The sequence below is a fragment of the Anomalospiza imberbis genome, chromosome 5, assembly GCF_031753505.1.
Source record: "Anomalospiza imberbis isolate Cuckoo-Finch-1a 21T00152 chromosome 5, ASM3175350v1, whole genome shotgun sequence".
NCBI classification, from domain to species: domain Eukaryota; kingdom Metazoa; phylum Chordata; class Aves; order Passeriformes; family Viduidae; genus Anomalospiza; species Anomalospiza imberbis.
Genome location: NC_089685.1, coordinates 59,108,431 through 59,132,377, shown reverse-complemented (window position 1 = coordinate 59,132,377; position 23,947 = coordinate 59,108,431). Strand labels below are relative to the sequence as shown.

The window sequence follows — 23,947 nt, the reverse complement described above, 5'->3', positions numbered from 1 at the left end:
GTTTCTGGCCTTGTCTGCTTGGCCTCTAGTAGGTCTGACAGCTTTAACTTCACCCAAATGAAAGGAAAACCCCCTACCATGTCAAGGCACAGTCTGAAGCACAGACTATTGAAGCGTTGAAGTGCTACTCTGAAAAAGAGGTGTTTAATGTTGACAGGTTCATTGGCACTAGTATTGGTCTTGCCTTGTTGCCTGACCTTGGCATCAACTTCCCTGTAACTGCTGTTGAGACTGAGGAGGATTACCCCTGTTACTGACAGTTTCACTGCTGAGATGGGGTGACCTGTCCTATTCTTTTGCCAATGTAGCAAGTCCAGATCATAGCTCACAACATCTGAAATGTCAGCAACAAAACTTCTTCAGCACTGACAGTCCTGCACAAAGAGCATGATGAAGCTCACAGTCACACCTCATCCCCAGAAAAAGAACATTTTAGTTTATTCACAGCACATTTCTAAGATACACAACTACTTGTGGCCACTTAAATAAATCCATGTTAGCTGTTCAGAAAATGCTCCCTGTTTATATTCAAAAGCAAGTACATACATTTTCATTTTGTTTTTGTCTGACAAGGACATGAAAGTAGACTTTCTTCTACTAATTTTGTTAAACTGCCAGAAAGCTTTAATACTGGGCATTCCTATTGTTGCAATGGCCAAAAAGCAAAAAAGCCTGAGTCATTAGTCAGGATCTGGGGTTTATTTTACTCTCTCTTCACTGGAAAATAGCACCTATAATGCACTTCTGCTTTCTAGAGAAATCCTCCTAGAAAATATTTAAAACACAACCTTCATGGGGAAAAATACGGAAGTACTAGGATTTGACTGATAATTACTGTCTTTTATTCTTGGCCAGAAACTTTCCTATTTGACACATAAGGTAGTGATCCTTATAAAAAGGTTGGGGGTAATTTCCCTTAGTCCCTATTTTCAATCCAGGTACTTTTTTCATACAGATTCTAAAGGCCTGACCATCAACACAAAACTTCAAATTATTTTAACAAGTCTTGATATCATGCTTTAACATGTAATAGGATCTGTGTCTTTATTATTCATCCATCTATTTTAATTTAGTTTACATTTTGTATTTACACTTACTGTAGTTCTGTGTAGATTTTTTTTTTCTTTGTTGGTCAGACTTAAAACACCTTTAATATAAAATCAGCGTAAATGTGACAAGGGCCAGATGTGTTTCTACTGACAATCTGGGTACCTGAGGAAGCAATCCAAGCACTTATAAGGCAACCTCCAAACATGCCCAACCCACTGAGGCAGGGACCTTGGAGCTGACACACAGCGCTGTCATAAAGAACATTGCTTGAACTGCACAGACCTTGAATGCACATCTTAACATTATTTACATAATCATTATTAGGCTCGCTACTGTTGGTTGTCTGAAGAGGTGGTTTAATTGTGGGAATAATTCATTTCTTGCAGGTATTCTCTGAGTTCATGCAATCTGCAGTTCTTCCTACACTCTGGAAGAAACCTCTGTCAATGATGGAGTGAGCCTTCCTGCTCTCTTTAAAAAAAGACACCACTCTTCAAACTAATGTAAGGCCAGTTTTCTTTCTAATTAGCATCCTGGCTCTGGGGAGGCCTGTATCGGTAACACTTTCAGAAGTTAATGAAGCTGTTCTGGAAACAATTAAACCTTCCATGTATAAAACAGGTACTGCTAATGGAAAAAAAGGTCTTGTTGTGATCAGGTAGAGTATCCTCTTTTACACCAGATAGTGAAAGGTGTCCTTAGATGAATTAAAATCTAAATGTATAAGGCTGAAACTGGAGGAATAATACATACTGTGCTTTAATACTTCCAGAAAGGCTGGCAGATATTAATTATACATGTCTACAATTCAGTTAAGGCTTTTCTTAGTCTCAGCATTCACAGTGCTGGGTAATAAATGGCCAAGTGTAACAAAGGAAACACAGTAATAAGAAAGAGACACTAGATCCACTGTTTGCTTGGCAGTGAGGTGAAGCAGTCAAATAGAAACAATTACTTAAAAAAACCTTATAAAAATGTGTGTGTATATATGTTTTCCTGGAACACAGACTAGGACATGAAGGATAGTTCAGCTCGAATAGCACTGAAATCAATGCAGCTGCTCCACTGACTTTGACATACCTTGATTTAGGCTTTAAAGGGCCTGGGTCACTGTCCCCTTCCTAGCCAGTGAAATTTAAAATTATTTTAAAGTTTGTCCAGTGCTACGTTTCCTTCCCTGAGGACTCTGTAAAATCCTTTCTTTTTCCTTCCCAAAGAACTCTGTAAAGGCAATGATATGTATTAACACAGAGCAATTAAGGTACTGTAAAGTATCCAGAATTTTGCTGCAAATAGTATAGGGGTTAAGATTCCTTGGTGTAAAAAAAAAAATTGTGAAAAAAAAAAAATGAATGAAATTAAGTATTTTCTAAGTTATGCACATCATATTATCAAAATAGCAATCAATTACTTTGGTAAGTAGAAACGCAAGATTGTCTTGACCATGGTAGGCCAAAATTTAAAGAAGTACTATCAATCTGAAATCAGATTATCTTCATAAAATGAAGGTTGCATCACATTTGCTCTGCATATCTTCACTAGATTTTATTGGTTTAAAATCACTAATACTTAAAAAAGACCAACCAAAAGAACAACCAAAAGAACAAAACCCCCCAACTCTTCTCTAAATGACTGAATCACAACAAATGGAAAGTAGTAAATGGCAACAATGAAAGTAAAGTACCAGAGAGTTCTGTCAGAAATATAAACAAATATATTTCCTTCACAATGTTTTTCTTATAAGGCATAATGCTATGTAAGCCCCTAGTTATGGGTGTTTACCTTTTTACAACTAGAAATAAAACTGAAATCTGGGAGAAACCAACATGAAAATGAAATTAACACAGAACAATCTGTGTTAACTATTTCTAATCTAAACTATTGCCTGAACTCTATTTTGGTATAAGAAAAGTAATTTCTGAATTAATAACTACATTTCCTTTGCATTCTTCAAGTTTTAGGTTTTCATGGTATTTTCTGGTTGTTTAAAGGCATCCAGTTTACCAGTCTTTTTTTTTTTTTCCAATTCCTATAATCCCAGGCAATCTGAATCTTGCTCTTTCTTGGGTTTTCTTGATTTTATTTTTTTTTTTTTCTGTAACATGCACAGGAAAATCTCCATTAAATTTTAATTTACTGCCCATTGTGGACAGCATATGTAACAGAGCTTCTACTTCATGCTCAACAACTGGAAATTTATTTTTCCAGAGTAGATTAAATTTCACTTATTTCTTGTCTAAATGCCTTTTCCTACTACAAAACATGCCAGGCAGCCTGTTCTCCAGTAGTGCTGTACTCATTGCAGCAGCAGATGGTAACAAGCATCTCAAGGGTTAGGACTTCCTTCAGACTTTTGGTCTTGCTCTCCATGCTCTGATACTATCAACAAGTTTTGCAATTTAGCATTCAGAAGAAAAGCAACTCACAAACAAAGAGTCACAACCTCCTGTGGATCAGTTAGCACAATCCAGCCGGCCTGCTAGAACAGATTTGACTTTGTGTTCACTGTGACAACACCATGAATGGTTGATTTTATGAAAAGTAGCTATTTCATCAACTCCACATAAAAGAAGGCAATGGAGGACTTTGCTTTGTCCATCCCATATCTTGAGTGTGAAAAAGCAGCATCTACCTCATTAGGTATTCAAAATGCTGATCAGCCACGGGAGTGTGTGTGTAGGAATGGGGACAAAAGAACCTCCTGGTTTTCAGGAATATTTTAGCTTCTATTTCAACTGGCACATAATGCACTATTTAAAGTAGTAATGCACTTTTCAGTCGCCTCCTGAACAAAGCACTGTCTTTTTTTCTCAAAAGACCTCATAGTGGTTGAATTCAGCCAGAACAATGAAGCAACTGTAAGAATGTAAAAAGGACTTCATTGGTGTTAAATGGGAGATGAACTTCATGCACTTTGATAAGTTTGAATACTTGTGGGCCTTACACCTCCCTCACACAAAATGGTAAAATGGAAAACAATTTTTTTCTTTTAACCAAAAAACAGATAATCCATAAGTGTGTAGGGTCTTATGAACAGACTTATTATGATTTTATTTACTGATGTTCTGGTGTAGTGAAAACATCATAATCTGTTTGAAGTTCTGAACTGTTATGCCTTATTTCTTGTTCCAGTAGGAAAAAAGGAGACCAAATATTCACATTATAATTTTACATCACTATAAATCAATCCTTTAACACCATCACAAAATGACATGTTTCTATTAAAAAAATAAACATCTGGTTTACAAAAATTTTAAATAATAGGACTATTAAAGCTTTGAGTTTTTTGACCTAATTAATCATTAAAAAAAAAATCTGTACACTTGACATTACTAAAGGTTTTGCTTTTTTTGTTTGTTTGTTTTCTTTAACATGCAAATAGACATGTCACTCCAGAACCTGTGTAGTTTCTAGAGAAACCTTCCTCCTGGCTGAATGAAATCTCAAGTGCAAATATTTGCATCTAATTTCTTCTACCTGTCCTTGGCATAAGTATCCTTCTGCACTGCTTGTTTACTCTATGTCCAAAGCAATTGCCACTTCAGGATTTTCAAGGACAAAGACTGATAGAGCAATTTTATTGTGACTATGAAAAAGATGACTTGCTTATAAACACAATTTCTGTAAAACTCTATCTTCATAGGCAGTCATTCCTCCTGTCCCTGTTAGGTTTTGTAACCTTGTGGTAAGCATTCTCAGCTAGAGCCTCTGACAAACATCGCTCTGGGTTTGGACAACTGTTGTCCTTTTGTGAGTGGGTCACCAACCTGACAGATACAGAGGAATTTAAAGTAAGACATTCTGTCCCAGTATGAAGTTCCATCATTTGTCACGTATGGTGCTATATTAGATAATCCTAATAATCAATGCTGCTCTCAAACCCCTAAGAATTCTTTTGGGTGCTGAGAGTTCCCTGCCCTAAACAAAATACAAGAACATTAAGAACCTCCAGACATTGTTCATTATTTTGTAGGATCAGACTCTAGCACATTAGTAGTTTTGAAGACATAGCATGAGGCAGGAAACTATGGAACTGCTGAAAATTATAGTAACAGAGAGTGGACAGCCTGGTTCTCTTAATAATGAAGCTGTACACACAGTCCTGCTTCGACCTGCCTACATCCCCAGAAATTCATTCATTGTGACTATCACCAAAGCATTTGCAATCCTTCCACAGTGCAAGAGAACATTATTACTTGAAGGCTGATCCTTTAGCTTCACATAGGAGCAAGGAGAGAATTAGTTCAGTACAGCTCATTTCTGGCTTTGATTTGCTCACGAAAATAAGAACATAGACACCAATCTGTATGTTACCACACCTATTCCAGAAAATCCTTCCTAAAAGAATTAATTATTTTTACAGATAAGCAGAGTTGGGTTTTTCTCCCTGCAAAATGCTCTCCTAGTTATCACAATATGTCAAAATTTTCAGTTAGTAACACTTATGTGATATCAGTGGCATGTCCAGCATCATGATTTACTTCAGTTTATCTGATACCACTCTTGACTACAGCATCAGGAAAAGGATGCTGCTGGTGGTAGAATAATAAGCTTGATGAACCAATAGCTTAATCAAATCTGCCAATACTATCTTGCTATGAATAACCTGTTCCAGAAATCACAATACTTTGGTACGGTATACTGCAAAACATAATTTCTGCCCAACAAAGAAACTTCTGCGTGAGTTACAGCACTCAAGCAGCTGATGTAATGAGAGAAATTAGCATTCATGACATCTTTTAGAGAACAACATTTTTCTCTTAAAACTATTCCCTTGTCCTTCTAGAAGAAGAAAGCAGTTAAGTCCTGAGTACTAACCCAATTTTTCATACATATATTTACATTGTTATTCAAAGCACATGTAGATACAAAGTATACACTTTGTATCTTCTCTTCTAAGAATGGATTAATGCCTTTCTAAAATCGGATTGTACGCACATTTGTTCGTTTCTGTTCTCCTTGCATATTCCTATTGGAATTTCAGGAACACTCTACAGCCATACACACAGGTTATCATACAGTCCTCTTAGAATGCTGATGTATTGCAACAATCCATTCTACACCGCTAATGAAGTAAAAATATGAATAAATAAATTTAAAAAAAAAAGCGCTGATAGTTGCTCTATGCGCACGAGAAAAAAAAAAAAAAATAAAAAGGTGCGCTTATCACTCGACTCTCAGCAGCTGCCAGCACGAAGACGAAGGGACACATCGCAGGGACACGCTCCACCACATGTAAGCCAGAAGCCGTCATATTTATTCATTCCTGACGCGGTACCGGCGCTCGGAGTTGGGTCTTCCACCGCCGCCGGCGCCCGAGGCGGGGGCCGGGCCGTTCCGCGCCCTCCCCGCACTTACCCGCGCCGGGCGGCGCTCCGGACCGCCGGCCAGGCGGCGGGCGCGGCGCGGGGCCGGCCCTGCCCCCGCGGCCGCGGGCCGGGCTCGCTGTCGCGGCGGCGGGGCGCCCTCCGCGCTGCCCAGGTGTAGCGGCCCGGGGCGCCCCGCTGCGCGGGCGGGCGCTGCGCGGCGGCGGCCGCCGCTGGTTGGGCGCTCGGCGCCTGTCGCTGGGCGGCGTGAGAGCGGGCTGGCCCCGCCTCGGCCCGCGCCTCCGCCCGCCCAGGCACAGACATGACACAGACACACAGGCGCTGCAGCCGCCGCTGAGCCAGCCCGGGGCAGCGCGGCGGCGGGCGTGCGGCTCCCGGCACCGGCCGAGCAGCAGCGGCCGCGGCGGCGGCAGCCGCTCCCGGCTCCGCCTCGGCCCCGACACCCGCAGGGGGTAGCCTGGCACCGGGTGCCGGAGGGAGCCGGCGGGGTTAGGCTGACAGCGGGGAAGGGGCGGGAGGCGAGGAAGGAAGGAAGGGGAAGGGGGCAGCCTGGCACTCAGACTCGTGGGCGGTCTCCAGGCACGGGCACGGAGCGAACCCGGTCGGAGCGCGGCACCCAGCGGTCGCTGACTCTGGGCCGGCAGTAATAGCAGCGACCGCGGCGGTGCCGGAGGGAGCCTCTCCGTGCTCGGCTCCGCGGTGCCGGTGACCTTCCCGGAGCTGATCGCCAGGCCGGGGCAGGGCCTCCTCTCCCCGCGGAGAGTGTGCACCAGGCCCGGGGGAGAGGGCAGGAGGCTGGGCCGGAATCCCCCGTTTCCCCCGGGTCCTCCTGGCCGCTGGCGGGGCCTGTTCGCCGCGCGGTTCGCCGCCGGGGAGAGGGGCGGGGGAAGGCGAGCGGGACGGACGGACGCGGCCGGGCTGCACCTCGGGACAGCGCGGGGCGGGCAGGCCCCGGAGAGCGCTGAGCTGGGCGGCGGAGGAGGCGGCCACCTCGGCGGCGCATCCCGAGAAGAGTCGGGACCTCGCCACCGCCCTCCTCCTCCTCATCCCACCGTAAGCGGCTCCTCGTCCCGCGGAGAGTGGAGCTGGCACTGCCGCCCCAGCTCGGACCCGCTGGCTGACACCTCCGGAACGCCGGGCTGCGGGGACGGAGCTGGAGCTCCCCGCCTGGAGCGCAGGAGGGGGAAGGACCGCTTGCTTGTGCGAAGCGGCGGGCACTGAGCGCCCGTCCCGGCGGCCCGGGAGCCACCCGGGGAAGGTAAGCACCTTCTCCATCTAGTCTCTGCTGCTTTTGGGGGCGAGGGGTGGGGGAGGGCAAGGAACAATCGGTGAGTGTCTCCCTTCCAGCAGCTCGAGGAGGGGAGGGGGCACCCGAGTCCAGAGGGCCGGGCTGGCAGTTTTATCTACTGGATTTTATCCCCATCAGATCCGGAATTGAAGAGATGCTCAGGCGGAGGCGCGCGTGTCGCTTCCCGGCACAAAGGGGCACGTTCCCCCGGGCGAGGGAGGTTTCTCCGCTCGCTGGCTCGGCGCCGCACGCCCTCTGCTCCGGCCGGGCTGCGCTCCGGTTGCGCCCCGGCTCCAGCCCCGCTTCGGCGGGGTCCCGCCGAGTGCCGCTGCTCCGCGCCGGCGGCCGGGAGAGCCGGGCTGGCGGCCGTGGCTGGGACGGGAGGAGTCGAGCCGCGGGGCGTGAGCGCTCTGCCCGCCCGAACGGGACCCGGGGGCAGAGCCCGAGTTCGGCTGGGACGCTGAGCCGAGCAGGTGACTTCCCATCACCTGCCAGCCTCCCCTGCAAGCCTCCAGCCCGGGAAGCGCTCCTTTGGGAAGGCTTCTGCTATTACCTTGTATCCGAGAACTGTGTCATTTAGATCATTAATCCCTGCGCACCGGGGAATGCGGGGAAAATAGCAACTTGCGGCCCTGTGCAGGTGACGTGAAGTTTGACAATGCCTTATGTAACACTTTTTGGAGAGATTCCTAGTTTTTCTGTTGTGCCCAGTTTTAGTAAGCAAGTGGTTTTTCCTCTTTGTAGAGCATCAGACAAGCGATTTTTGTGTTTTCACCTGAGTACAGTGTCACCTGCTTTGTTCAGCTTAGAGCAGGGGTACTGGTACACAGCGTATAAAGCCTACTTTTTCCCTACATGCATTTTTTTAACGAAAATTAGCCAGTGGAGGCATTTGAACAGTTGTTAGGATATCTTACCTTTTTATGTATGTATTTCACATAGTACTCTTAAAATTACTACAGGAAACATTTTCACAGCACTGATTGTCATGCATGTATTCTGGAAGGTATGGATGCTAGGTTGGAAATGGCAATAAATCAAATGTCTTTTAAACATTCTTAGCTTCTTTTTAGACAGTATCAGTGCTGGAAAGACTAGAAAGAACCAAGTCAAACAAAGTGCTGTGTTAAAATCAGACCTGTCAATTGCCAACAGGACAGCATATTTTATTTAATGCTATCTGCTGGATACAGATTGAGTTTTCTGTGTGCAAAATATTTTTTAAACTTCTTCAGAAATAGAAGCAGCGGGAAATTTGATAAATGGGTTGAAATATTGCCTGGTTTCCACAAGGGGTTATGTCTTCTACCAGGGAAAAAAGCCCAAAGAAAAAATAGAAAGCTGGCCTCACACACGAAAAGACAAAGTAGTGATTTGCCACATCTCCTCAGACTCCTACTGCACAGAGTCGCTAGGGGGACTGGTTTGGGTGGGCTTCTTCTTCTCTTCATTCTGTGGTGAAAACGCACAGACTATTGTGATGATACCTATGAAATTTTCTTTTTTCTAGCCTTGTGGAGCTCCATCATTATACTGTAAGCTTAGAGGAGAAATCATATGTAGAAACTTGGGTGATGAGTTAAGGGCAGGGGGTCTTCTAACAAAGTCATTTTGCTCCTTGCTGCAAAGGAGATAGATGATCAGAGGTTAGTTTACTTACAGGAATAGGACAAGCTAACAAAGAAATCTTATCTTGAATATCTTCACTGTGTTTCAGTATTTTAAAATTGAGAAAAGTGAAAGAGGTTTCCCTGTACTTTTTGAAAACTGGCAATTGCTGGTAGGTGTTCCGAGTTTGAAATGTGAAATTCTTACCGCTTAGGTGTCCTGTGACGGCCCTTGATCAGAAAGGCTGCAAGTCATGTAAGAGCCGCAGTAACTGCAGAGTCTCTGATGGATAATTGGATTGGTAGGTTGGTTTTGATTCTTTTTTTTTTGGTCTTTTAATTGCCTGCAGTAGTAGCTGGTGCCTTTTCTCCACCCTGTTGATGTATAATTCTCATGATTTTTGGGTTATGTTGTATGTAGCATCTTCTGTGTTCAAAGTATATGCCCTCTTCTCAGTTGCTGGTAGGTAAAGCATAGCTTGGAGGTGTTTGACTGGCAGTATGGAGCAAGATAATTTTTTTAATGTCTGAAATATGCATGACAACTTATTTTCTGTGTTGTTTGGATGATGTGAGAAGACTGTAAGTTTTCTCAGGTCTGGAGAAATATGTACTGGTTTTCTGTAAAGGAGCACTGAAAATAGTATTACTTATATTTTGAATTCTCTGTGCCAGCTTCTCAGTCTGCAGAAATTCCAGAGTACAGTCCTCAGAAAACCAAAGTGCAGACCAGTGATGAATGACTGCATGCCTATTGGAAACATGAAGATCTCTCAGAGGCTTGATCTGAAATTTCAGTGCGTAGGACTTTAATATTAGTAAAAGTAGTATTCCTTGTGAATTAATTATTTTAGAAAACTATAAAATTAGGCATCTCCCAAGTGCACTTAACTCACTGAACTGAAGTGTTCTTAAAAACAATGATTTTGAACTCGTGAGACTACTTTCTGCTCAAATGTGTGGCTTTTGTTTTTACCTGGGATAAACAATCAGTTGTTAATAGACCCTTACTGGAACACTCTCCTCTTTTTTTCTTTGTCTGATTATTTTTAATTTTTATATGGCCTTATAAGAGCAATCTTAAAAAAAAACAAACACAGACACGAAACTAACAAAAACAAAGCTTTTTTTTCCCCTGATGTTTATAAAGGCTAATAATTGGTAAAATTCATAATCTGACTACAAAGTCTTGGCACTGTACGCTAAACTCTCTCTATGTGCAAACTCTTATTGATGTTGATGGGAGTGTTTATCTAGATCCTGAACAGCAATTAATTTTTTTCGAATGTGTGTCTATTCTTATTTCCTGTCTTGTATGCAAGCCTATGTTAATGAGCTCTTGTCAGCTTTGAAGACTTTTCATCATCTGTATTAGAATAAATTAACAAAATGTCTGTTGTGAGGATATGAGATTTCTGGTGTATCTTCTGTTCCTGTCATGTGTCTGTGCTGATAACATTAAGATTTGTATCAGAAGAGAACATAATGGCCAGTGCAAATTTGCAGTTGGTTATTCTTCATGAGTTGGTCTCCACTCTCTTTAGAGTTGGCTCTGTTAGTTATTTGCCTAATGCTGTGGCTAAAGAACTTTCTCAAAAGTGGTTTTTTGTGAGGAAATGTACACAGGTGTCCATTGCAGGGAAACATGCACGCATGTCCATTGCACTATTTTTGCTCTGTTGTCTGGGTTTGGCTTATCTTCCTTTTGGTAGTGAATGCTAACTTTAAAAAACAACCATTGTTCATTAATGCTGGCCTGAAAAACAGTCATTGTTCATTATCCCACACTGGGCATAATTTAAGAGCTGGAGAGTCAGAACTACCTCAAGGAAGATATTTTTACTTTTTATTTTTTAAATTTCCTTTTCATTGAATCACTAATTTTTCTCTTCCTTGCGATACACCCACCTGAAAATAAAGGTTAAGGAATAAGGGTTGTACCTTTTAGGGATTCATTACTCTTTTGGTGTCACTTGGTTCAGTATTTAAAGGTCTGTCTTGTCAGAGCTTGTTCAATGCATGGCTGTAGAAAGAGGGTGGCAGATAAGAAATTCTATTTTATTTGGAAGTTGGTAGCTCAAAAATCAAGGAGAAAATTGCTAGAAAGGATTATCCTGGCCTTGGCACTGACTTTGAAGAAATCTGCCAAGGCTGGAATCCTTGTTTAAGTGCCATCTGTGTCAGAATTAGAAGCAAACTGTGCAAAATAGTTCCATTACTCATTCTAATTTGCAGATCCAACCAGGTCTGATAATGTTGATAGTAGTATCCACATCACCTTCTTTCTCAGCTGTAGCTACTATTTCCACAACAGCAGGGTTAACTGCGTAGAAGCTACACTTACAATTATCAAAAAGAGCCCCAGCAATGTCCAACCTGTACTGTAGCAAAAAGTCAGATCTGATCATGTAACCCTTGTGGTGGAAGAAGTTGCAAATCTCAGCTGGTGCAGGTCTCTGACTCCCACGTAAGATAGGTATGCCTGAGAATAATAAAAAGCAGTAGATTTTTTAATAGGTTAAAAGAAACAGTTTTTTTAAGGCTGGAGTTCCCCGTCCTCATGGCTCTGGTTGCTTGAGTAGTGGGTGCTAGAAGATAGGGGTCATCACCACTCTGCCCTTCTCCCATGTAGTTTTGTGTGTTGATGAGTCATTTCTGTTACTCCACGTCTCTACCAATTTTTAATCCTCAGGGAACAGTTGCACATGATGACCAAGATTATGCATGCTGTCTGAGGGGCAGCTTGTCGGGGTCACATCAAGGAGGAGTGGCTTGATTTACTGTTTTTCCAGAAATCTGTGAAAATTGGAGAAATCATAGAAATTTCTCATCTGCTGTTTGGCCAAACTGCAAGTAGCAGTGGTAACACCAGAACCAGAGCTTTCTTAAATAAGGACACCACCTATGTCAGTGTAAACCTGCTTTTGCTCACCTGTGCTGGGAGTTAAAAGAAATCAGGTGTTCAGAAAAAAAAATAAAATAAATAAGCAACCCTCTGCGTACTTCACAAGAAACGTTCTGCTGCTTAAAACTTCCAGGGAAGTTAAGTTGTTGAGTTGCATCTCTCAATAGCTCCTTTACAGTTTATCCCAGAAGAAATATTTGCATATATCAGTATGTATCAGCATTTCACTTCTACCATTAGCTTTTATCTGCTGATAGGCATTTCGCAGCTAAGACTTAGGACTGGGAGAAAACTAGAAATTGTTACTGAGGAATCTTCATTTAAATACAAAGAAGATGAAAGATTTTGTTTTAAGAGGACACAAGAGGAAGAGGGGAGAAAGGGCAGAGAAATGAAGGGAAAGAGTTGTGGAGTTTTATTCATTTACTGAAATATGAAACTGCTTACAATTTTTAGATGGACTTGGGAATGATTTTAAGTTGTCAGCTTGGAGAAGTGAGTATTTCTCATTGTGGAATGCCAAATGTCACTGAATGGTGGAGTGGGGTAAGCAAGAAGAATTGAAAACTAGTCAAATGAGGTGATGTTTTCAGTTGCTATTTAGATTTCTCAATCCATCTTCTTCTGGTGAGGTTTCATTGTCTCCCTCTTTCTGATTCCCCTGCTGTGCCCGTGAACCTCAGTAGTAAATTCTCTTGGTGATTGTTTTCCCTTCTGTCTTCAGTTAATGCTGCTTCTAATCAGTACTGCAAATGGGATTTTATGTTTAAAAATTATTGGATGTCAGGGTATTAATCTGCTTAATTCAATATTTTTCATGTAGAAGGTTCTAGAAAGGTGTATGCCACTGGATAGAAATAAGAAATGAAAGCCCATATTTTTAGCGTTATTTAATACCCAAATGTATGTTCTTTAGATGATGTTGTTCTTAATATTATTAGCTTTCATTGTTTTGTTAATAGAAGGGATGTATGAGGCTTCCTGGTATTTTTACATAAAATGAAATGACATTCACCTTGAAGCTCTTCAAGCAGCAGTTAAATTCTGTCTTTCTGTAGTCTCATCGTTTTTCAATCCTAAGACTGGTTCTAGAATGTGACTCAGATTTAAACCTGTCGGTTGTCATTCATGTAAGACAAATTTTCAAAGATAAGGTATTGGCTGGCATGCTTGGGAATTCTTAAATGAGATAAAGATGGTTCCTACTGCTTTGAAAGGGTGCAATTGTCTGTATTTTTGGATTCTTCCATATTGAGCATACTGTACAATTAGATGCTGTTTTATCAAAGTAGAGAATTGGAGCATTGAAAAATGAGGTCCCTGTAAAGGTGGACATTTTTTTGCTATTATTGGAGTATGTTATAACTTATGTCCTTGATCTCGATCTTTCAGAGCTCTTTAATATCAACTGCATTTATGAGAAATCTTTTCCTCTTCAGTGACTATTTCAAGTAGTAGAAATCAGTAGGTGATGATGTTGTGAACAGTTTTTAGTACAAGAAGAGCTGCATGTTGACATGAACTTCCACAAAGCAAAAATGATCTGTTTAAGGAATGGTATAAGCTTTTAGTTGGTGATGTCTTCCTCACTGAGATTCATGTCATCAAAATGGGTGTGCTACAAATAAAGAAAGAAGGGAAAAAAACAGTACTGGTAGTGAGTATATTGGAATATAGGATATGCTAGTGGCTAAGCCAAACCATTTAGTGATGAGCAGGTACTCTGAGAAAGAAGCAGTGTGTCTGGGAATAAATTCTCATCCTTCCATAATTGCTTGCAGACCTCAGGTGTGAAGAGGGGAGTATAGCCAGAGTGGCTTTAATTCCTACCTTTCCTTCCAAACATTAGTCTGCCTGCCTTTTCCTTTGTTCCCACTATAATGCTATTGCAGCTTAAAGGCTGCTAGATTAAAATAGCAGCTTCTAGCAAACTTCTGGGGTCATTCAGACTTACACTGTTCAGGTTAGCCATGTAATCCTTCATTGCTGGAACACCTCCTTTCCATATGAAGACATTGCTTTGGGAATGATTCCTGCATGGCCAAAACCAGGATGCTTGCCAGCTGGTTTGGAGAGTGGAGAACCATGCATAGTAATGCCTTGCAATATGGTTATCAGTTTGCTATCCAGAGCCGAGCCCCTTGATTTTGTGTGCTGTGCTGGGGAAGTTGGACTTAAAATCTCAACTTGTTCATACTACCAGTTTCCACTACTCTCAGCCTGGCACCTGAGGTATATCCACATGCATCAGGTGCTAAAAGCATCTGAGGTGCTATTTAGTAAACTTAGATCTTGATTTATATTACTGTTGCAATGTGAGTTAACTGTGCACAGTTGGTGAATGGGTTGAGAAGAAATATGTTCCTAACATTTTTTCTTTATTAAGATGAGCAAAAATAGTAATATTGTGCCACTAGTATGTAAGGAACGGAAAGTGACGACAGTATTTTTCATATGCAGAATAACTTTGCCAATTTCCAAGTCTTAGACACGTTGTAGAAATAAATCAGTAGGTTCCTGGATGCTTTACAGAGTTGCCTAGAGTGAGGAAAATGACAGTGTAGAAAGATAAAGTCATTCTGTGACAACCAGCTGATGCACTGCAGGTGAAGTGATTTGAGCAAAGTTGCCTCAGTGGTTAATCAAAAAAGCAAAGAGCAGAGTTTTGGTTTCCTGAAAGAGTCACTGTCTTGTGCCTTAAACATGTGAACTATGTGAATAGTTCTTGTCTTTGGCAAGAACTATTGCTTAATATAGTTTTGCCTTAGGTGATGAAACCAAGTCGCTAATGATACTCAGCATATAGTAATTATATTGTGTAAATATTCTGAATTTATGTGCATCTTAAACAAGCAAAAGTTAATTGACAAATGGAAAACAGACAAAATAAATGGATCAAAGTGAAATTTACAAATACTCTTTGTTGATTTAGAAGCAGTGCTGTGACCAGGGGAAGAAAGGAGTGTGTTTTACTTTTTGAAAATGGAAAATAATACAACACTTAAGGAAAGAGGAAAATGCTTGAAGGAGTAAATTAATATAAATCTTGGTATTTAAAAGTTGTAGGCTATTGTTCTTTAAATATATGGAGTTTGTCTATGGTCAGGTGGTGCTAACAGCCTAGAGAATGTAACTGGAAAAGGCCACTGCCATTTAGAAGAAAAGTTGCCATAAATGAATAGTAAGGAAGCCAGAGTTTCCACTGAATTATTGGCATGTGTTAACTGAATTAAAAATATGGCAGTTTTATTGATTGCAGGTTTTTATATCATCTTTGACCCACGATGAGCAGGGGCAGACACAGCATTTGTCTGAACAGAAAGCTAGTGCCATGTTGCTGGGCAAATTTGTTAAGGGTGGAGAGAATGAGAGAAACAGCACTGAGGTAAATCCATGTTTGCCAGGTGTCTGAAGGTTATGAAATTTGGTAGAGAACAATTTTTTCAGACATCCTAAAGATCTTCAAATTTTTCACAGTGAGTTTCTTGCCTTTCTGTTCTCAGTTTAAAAAATGCTGTATTACGCATCAGCAGTAAAGATTTCTGGATCTGATGTTAGTCTCAAGAATTCTTCGAAATAATTAATTTTACAGCATATTTTATTTAATGTGTTTGAGTTTTGTTCCTCAGTTTCAATTGTCTTGCTCTTGGACACTGATATTTTAAGAAAGGCCCAATTTTCGTTTCTGTTAAGATTTTTTTCTTTTCCTTTTGTCCTTAACTTCATCCTTTAAGTTGCTGTATATGAAAGTAGTATGATCTGAGAAAAGATCTTGACATTCTGGTTGAATTAGTGGAATTGTGAATGTAATGCAGAAAGCAGTTGTTTATTCATTTTATTAAAAGGCCTAGAGGCTCTGGTTTAGAGAGGGCTCATTGCATGCTGGGTGAAGCACAAGTACACTGAGTGTACCTGAAGGATACTTTATGATCAGGAAGGCTGGTCTAAACCAGCAGCAAAACATTGGTTTGTGGCTGGAAGTCTTCTGTAACTGCAGTGCTTTAAAAGAGTCAGGCAATGGTTGAGGTTGGAGGGGACTGCTGGAGACCATCTGGTCCATCACCCTTGCTCAAGCAGGGCCACCTAGAGCCAGTTCTAGGACAAAATCCAGATACCTTTTGAGTATCTTCAAGGATCAAGACTCTACAGTCTCTCTGGGCAACCTGTGCCAGGGCTCAGTCACCCTCACAGTAAAAAAGTGTTTCCTGATATTCAGAGGGACTCCTGTCTTTCAGTTTGTGCATGTTGCTTCTTTTGCTATCACTGAACAGCATCACTGAGAAGGATCTGGCTCTACCATCTTTATACCTTCCCTTCAGATACTTATTCTTGACATTCCTCACTAGTTTTAGCTCCAGGTGGCTCTGGCTTTCCTGACTGCATTTCTGCATCCTCAGACAGTGTCTCTGTCCTCCTTCCAGTCTGCCTGTTCCCGCTTCCTCATTTTGTATGACTTCTTTTTGTGTTTGAGTTTTGCCAGAATCTCCTTTTTAATCTCTATAGGCCTTCTGGCATTTTTGCATGACTCCCCACTCTTCAGGATGAATGTTTCTTGAGTTTGGAGGAGGTGATCCTTGAATATCAAGCAGCTTTCTCTGACTCCTCTTTCCCTCCAGGGTCCTGTCCTATGGACTATTTTCAAGCAGGTCCTCAGAGAGACCAAAGTCTATTATCCTGAATGCCAAGACTCTGGTCTTGAAGGGTTTTTTTGTCTTTCTCCCTCCTATTGGTGTTGTGAATGCCACCATGGTCACTGCAAGTTAAAGCTGCCTGTGACCTTCATGTCCCTGAGGAGCCCTTCCTTTTTGGTAGGTATGGGGTCCAGTACAGAATGTCTCGTTGTTGGCTCCTCCATCACTTGGGTCAGGAATCTATTAGTGCTCTCCAGGAGCACTCTAGATGCTTATCCCTGGATGTGTCGTCCTTCCTGCAGATACCAGGGTGGTTTAAGTCCTCCCCCATGAGCGCAGAGCCTGTCATTGTGAGGTTGCTGCTCCCTGACTGTAGAGGGCTTTATGTGCTTGATTTCCTGGCCAGGTGCCCTGTAGCAGATGCTCACTCACTACAGTGTCACCTATACTGGTCTGCTCCCTACTCTGTGCCTGTAAGCTCTCACTTAGCTCATCATCCATGCCCACACTAAGCTCCATGCCTTCTGATGCCTCTCTCATGAAAGGTGTCTCCACCTCCAGGTCCTTCTGATTTGCCCTTCCCAATGAGCTTGTATCCCTCCTTTGCAGCACTCTACTCATGCAAGCCATTGCAACGTGTCTCCATTCATCCCAGCAAGATTATAACCATGAAACTGCACGTAAATCTTGAATTCCTCGTGTTTAGGATATTGATGTTTATTCATGCAAAAAATAAATTCCACAATGGAGGGAAGCAATTCAGATGAAAGCACTGCTTTTGCCAGTATAACTGTGACTAGTGTGGCAGCTTCTGCTAGCCAAGTGACATCAATCAGCAGTCACTCTTCACACCATCAGCCAACATAGCTGGGGTGTCAGAAATTCCCAACACAAGAAAGCATTCTTGCCCAAAAGTGCTTAGAAAATACAGAAGAGTGTGGTGAAGTGTTTGAAAACTGGTAGTTTGTACTTTCCCCTTTTTCAAATTTTTTAGACTGTACTTTTAATCTCAGTAATTGTTGCTTCAGTAATGCATGCTTATTTGTTGGTGGCTTAGTTTGTTAAAATGCCTTTGGAAGAAATACTGTCTGTATTCCTATGCTGAGATCTACTGAAACAACTGTTTTTCTCTGTTAGATTGCATTTCTTGACATTGATTTTAAGTATATTTTTATATTAAATTTGAAAGTACTAAAATAAATTATTACAGTAGTATTTAATACAATTTTTGTACTATCTAAACAAAAACCTTTAGCAGGATCGAGACAGATCCCACTCACCTGCCATGTGATGGTAATTTATGAAGATGAAATGCATCTAACATGGCAGGAACTGAGTCATTCATCATAGATAGCAAGAAATGTATGTCTCCTTGTATTTTTTGTCTTTTCTTTACCTGTATTCACCATGCATCTCTGCATGTGATACAGCTATACTGATCACCATGAACTCCTTCCATTTGGTCTGTTTTGAGTCAGGTACTGAGATAATTTTTAGGATTGAGCACTGGTTTTACAGCAGGTCACAGATAGCACTATTAAGACAGAAGCATTTTCAGGATCTGTTTGTAATATTGATTTCCAACTTTCTAGTGAGAAATGGCTCTAATTGTTCTGATTTTCTCAAATCCTCATTACTTCTACCCAAGGAGATTGCTACATGATACCCTAGGATGATTTCAGTTAGATAGTCCTGTCAAATGCTAACCTGAAGCCAACTTCCATGCTTTTTCTGCTGACTGGACCTTTCATCTGAATTGACTGAGGTAACCCAGTGCAAATTCCTGCTGAACTAGGCTGAACAGTGGGAGGACGTGAAACCTGTGCCTCTTCCTCTTAGCTAGCTTCTGTTCCTTTCTCAATATCAAGTTCGAGCTCCTAATTATTCAAAGCCCTTCTCAACACCTGAATGAGAATGTTTCTGCCAGGTTCACAGCGCTGGGCCCTTAATGAGCTGGACATTAAATACCGAAGTGAAAAATTTAGCCATTCTTGCCTTACTTTTTCTATGATCTGTCTCCCTCAAATCAGTGCTGCTAATAGTGGAGTGAGTGAGGTGCTAACCAATACAGATGAGGAGGATCTGTCCAGGTCCTGGTGTTTGGGATTAACTCACTGTCCATCAGCTACCAGTATTTTCTCTGGGGGAATACTGGCATGCATGCAATGATGCTTTGGGATGGCATGGAGTTCTCTGAAGAGGTCCCAACAGTGATCTACATGAGTAGTGTTTGATACCTGAGATTAATACGAATGTAGCAGGTGATGCTTTGTGATGAATCTTTTTGTGCAAGTCTTTCCTATTAGAGGTGGCTAAAGAGCTACACAGCACCATAGAAAAAGAAAATGGAATTCAGCAGAGCATGCAATGAGCGAACTTTAACAAATTACATCTTTGTATCTATCATCTTGATTCTCCTCAGTAGGTGTGCCTTTGTAAAGGTAGTATTGGGACCTGCAAAGGAAAAATGCTGTTCTTAATAAGAATGTAAAAGCTTTTTTCATGGTGGTATAGAATAAAAAAAGGTGTTGCAGGTTTAATTAGAGAAAAGCAATTGGAATTTTAGTGGAAGAATTATTAGAATTGAAATTAAACCAGGTCTGCCAGAATCTCTCGATATTAAGTAATATAGTACATCTTTGTTGTTCTAGTACTGCAGAACCTGTTTCGATGCATCACTATGATGGAAATGAAACCATAGTTTACAAAATTAAAAGTAGCCATCCATCTATTTTGCTACCAACTTCTGCATTCTCTCTTCTTGCTGCCTTTGACTGAAACAATGGTGCTTTTATATCTTGGCATGTTAATATTTGCAAAGTGTTTTTGAAATCTGAAATGCACAAGAAAGGTGCTAAGCATTCTTGCTTTCATTTAGAACTAATTTTCATTTGAGATGTTCTTGTCATGGCTTATACTTTGTGTGAAAACTGGAAGGGATGCAGTGATTTTAAGAATTCTGGGCTTATGTATGGATAGGAGAGCTTTTGCCCTAATACTATGGCTCAGGAGTATCTTTTTGATGCAGGCCAAGATCTATATTGCAGAAGTTGCTTTGCTAAGGGCTGGTATAGGACTGTATCTGAGATTATTATATTAGAATGCAGAATGTGCTGTGCTTGATGCATTAAATTAATCTCTCTGAGCATCACTGGATGTCCAAGGTTCTGTTTTACTTGGTAGGGTTTTTTCTTTTCTCTCCCTGCATGTCTATAGCTAACAGGTAGACTGAAGTTTTGGATTCCTGAGTATTTGTTTCTTTAAAAAACCTGAATGTTCAAAAAAAGTAGAGATTCTCTAACTGGACTTGGCAGAGTTACTGTAAAATTTGTTGCTGTTTTAAAACTACATATAGGAGGAAGAAGTTCTACAGAAATTGAGTTAGAACACTGACATGTCTAACTGGCCGTCCCATGTTTATATTAATATATTAAACTAAAAATTAGTGAATGCTTTGGGTCTATTAGGATTATCTTCCTTTGAGGTGAAGATAAGTATGGAATGATACATAGTCCAAATTCTCATCTGTAAGGTCATTGCCTCCTATGAAATTATTTAGAATAAATGGTGATCTGTAGGCAATTTTCAAGTTGTTCTTAATTGGCTAGGAAATGCAGACTCATCTATGCTGTTTTCATCTGCATGTGCATCTAAAACATTTGGGGTTGACAAACTGAAATGACTGATTTTAGACAAAGCATAGACTGATACAGGTCTAATTTCTGTAAATACAAGTTAGGAAAATGTATTAGGCATATGGCAAAGCCATTGAGGCTTGCTCCAGCTATGCAGGAATGTAACAGCATGATGTCTGTCAGTTAATTTTGGAGCAGGACTTAAATATGTGGTCTTCAAAAGTTGCAAGAACTGCTTTTTTTGGCTCTGAGTGGTTTTCATTACCTCTTAAGTTTTGCCTTCCGTAATTGCCTTTATTCAAGTGTGTCTTGGTTTAGAAATGGTATTCCCCAATTAAGTGCTCTCACTGAAACACTCCAAACCATGCACTGCTTGCTCACTTTGTCTATTCCTTTCCCCATCTGGCAGGCTGGGGAGGACAGTTGGAGGCACAAAAGATAAAGGTCACAGGTTGAGATATGAATGATTTATTGGAAACAGCAACAAGCTAAGGAAACAAACAGTAACAATTCTAATGATGGAGTGTCCAAGGAAGCGGTGAATGTACCCAGCTGTTCCCTCTGCCATGCTCTGGTTCCTGGAGTGTCCAAGGAAGCGGTGAATGTACCCAGCTGTTCCCTCTGCCATGCTCTGGTACCCTGGGAAAGGACCCTTTCCTCCAACCCTAGAAAATGACCTGAGGTGGTGCAGAGTAACCTCCAGTCCCAGTCATGCCTCTCCTGGCTGTTGCAAAAATTAACCCTGTCCTAGCTGAAACCAGGACAGAGTGCCTATTTATTTACCAAAGGAGGTGATGGATTGTTTCACAGGACAAATGCAAGGCTTAGATGATGTTATATCTCCATGTGTGTTATGGGAAATTTCATGTTGTAAGAAGCATATTGCCAACAATTTCATGTTGTAAGAAGCATATTGTACAAATGTGAAATTGTGCTGTAAATGAAATCTCTTAATTACTGCTCAGCTTTGCTAAGCTTTTTACTTTAGTCAGCAACTGACTTACTGAAAAGTACCATAATTTTGAAGCAGAAATATAGGACTGAAGAATTCCAACCAATTTCTTTCTTCTTCATCGTTACAAGAATAGTGGCTTAGTAGTCAGGAAGAAGAGCATTCTGGTTTTGTAAAAAGTATTCAAGTTTTCTCGTATTAGTAGAGTAGATTAGATCACTGGCACTCTCCCTTCTGATTTTTCTTCTAGTTTTTGGACCCCAACTTTCACTATACTGCTTCATGTTTTTACTGATCAAGTTTTGATCCACATTTTGGATCACATGTGTGTACATGTCTGTAGGAATGAGAACTTGCCTTGAGACCAACAGTTTGCACTTTCTTACTGGGGGAAAAAGAGGTTGATGGTAAGATAGGTGCTTGGGATGTTTTTATTTATGTATTCTGAAAAGTATTGAAAATTGAGAAGTGTATGTGTCTGTAGTGATGTTTGTAATTTTAAAGGGGTGAGGTGGCATGATGACCTGTATAAGGTTTATGGGCTACTTGGTGAAGTATTTTAATTGTCTGCTTAGGGTTGCACAGAGCATCAATTTTTCATTGTATCTGGAGTCCAGGTTAAAATCTGAATTTGTATGCTGTATAATTCGAGCATGTTTTCTTAAGTCTTCATTTTGACTTGACCTGTGAGAAGTTTACACGCTGCAGTCTGTAATGAATATTCTAAATAATGTCAAAGACAGTGGTGGTCTCGTTTGAGAGGAGATTACTCCCTTGTTGCATCCCCAAATGTGTGGTGGCTGCTGATTGCTGTACTTGCCTGTTTAATCTACAGATACATATTTCCCTGGTTTAGCCACTTGTTTTCCTTACCTTTGGATTTTGTGAGCATCTTTTGAGCAAGCATAGTTTCTTCATTAGATGTTTGCACCATGGTGAGCACAAGAGCGGTGGGTCTTCGGTAGTGCCTGGCAACCGCAGTCTGTGGTGCTGAGCATAGTGCTCTGTAATTAAAGCGTACACAGTTGGACAAGACTGGCAGTGCTCATTAAAAGCACACTACTAAATCAAGTTTACTGAGTGTACCTTTAAATCTTACCCTAGACTCTATCTTAACCTGTGAGAGGGTTTTCTGTTTGCCACTCATAACTGTAGGGAACTCTAGCCTTCAGATAGCAGTGGTAGTAACATCTACAATATGAAAACAGGTGGAGGTACTAAAAGCAAAGAAGGACAATGCAAAAACCAGTCTGTAATCCTCTGGGATAATGGCCTTAAAGCCACATATCCCTGTGATTTATGCACTTGCTTTATTTGTTATCTTGGACAAAAAGCTTTGTCACTGAAGAGATTTGATAATAGCCTGTTCACAATGATTGTAGTCTCTTGAATTCATGTAATAAACCAAATAATTTTGGACCACTTATGGGTTTAGTCATCCTTGCTGTATGCATTTCACCTCTGATTTCACTTTCAATAGCTTAGATCAAGCTAGATAAGGACTTTCTGCTCACTTAGCTCTGTTCCATGGTGGTATTATATAGAAATGTCTTCCATTTTGTTGTGCTTTGATATATTATAAGTTTAGCAAGATACACGTGTACTATACCTGCAGTATGTGTTGTGTGTAGTTGGCACATGTGAATATAGGTTGGTAAAACTTGAAAATTTGTACTTTTGACAAGTACTGCAACCAGTAAAGGCCTATATTAAGATAAGCGATCTAAAGCAGAAGAAAAAAAAAATTTCTTTACTTTCCAACTTCATTGCAACTGCAGTTTTACAGTAGTAAATGATGCAGTAGTAGAATCTTTAGGGGGTGGAAGTGAGTTTCAGATCCTAGACATCCAGCTTATTCCAAGAGATGTGCACTCAAGTAACTGAGGAAAATGTATGTGGAAGAAAGGTGACATGCTGGAGCAGGGAACCACAAGATTGTAGTGCTGTTTTTGAGGTAGAAAATCTGTCTGAGAGGAATTTTTCTAGAAAGGAATTTATTCTGGAAAGAAGTACAAATGGCACTTTTACCTTGCTTTTTCTCTGACTGTGCATCTTCTCGCTACATTTGCCTTTGTTTTTAATCCTTAACCTTGTGATGAGAAAGGTTGTTTTAGTGCTAGTCTTTTATGTCCTCTAAACTGAGTTGGCTTCCCTGCTGTGACTTCAATAATGCATCATTTCCTAAGTTCAGAGGATTTGATGTGTTTAGGGTGAATTTGTGACTTGCTGTTAGATAGTTAAAAGGAAAATAGCTGTAATGGATTGGATGTGAAGCTGCTTCCCTAGCTTCTCTCCCATCCCTCCCACTACCATGCAGAAGCATCTGTCTCTCATCACCTCTTTGCTTTGTGCTATGTGCGAGTGTGTTTTGACAAACATTTTATGAACAGAGATCTTTGAAAAACCTCTGAGACAAACTAACAGTGGTGAGAAAGGCAAGTACTTCTGTCTTACTTCATAGCTACTTGTGCAATAGGGGGTGGTGCTATGGCAAATAAAAATATTTCTGTAGTAAATATTACTACAGCAAATGAACCTGTCTTCTCTAGCTC

General features: G+C 41.1%; 1 protein-coding gene across 3 annotated transcripts in view; it reads left to right on the top strand.

The window, feature by feature from the left end:
• The first annotated feature begins 6,840 nt into the window (after nt 1-6,840).
• LARGE1 (LARGE xylosyl- and glucuronyltransferase 1) overlaps nt 6,841-23,947 on the top strand; it is a 266,932-nt gene continuing 249,825 nt past the window's right edge. The window contains exons 1-2 of one of the 3 annotated variants that reach the window (XM_068191096.1): nt 6,841-7,635; nt 9,488-9,574. The gene's annotated coding sequence lies outside the window, so the exon portion shown is untranslated. Of the gene's footprint in view, nt 7,636-9,250; nt 9,312-9,487; nt 9,575-23,947 lie in introns of those variants that run through there. The other 2 variants (XM_068191097.1, XM_068191098.1) reach the window with 2 other exon arrangements.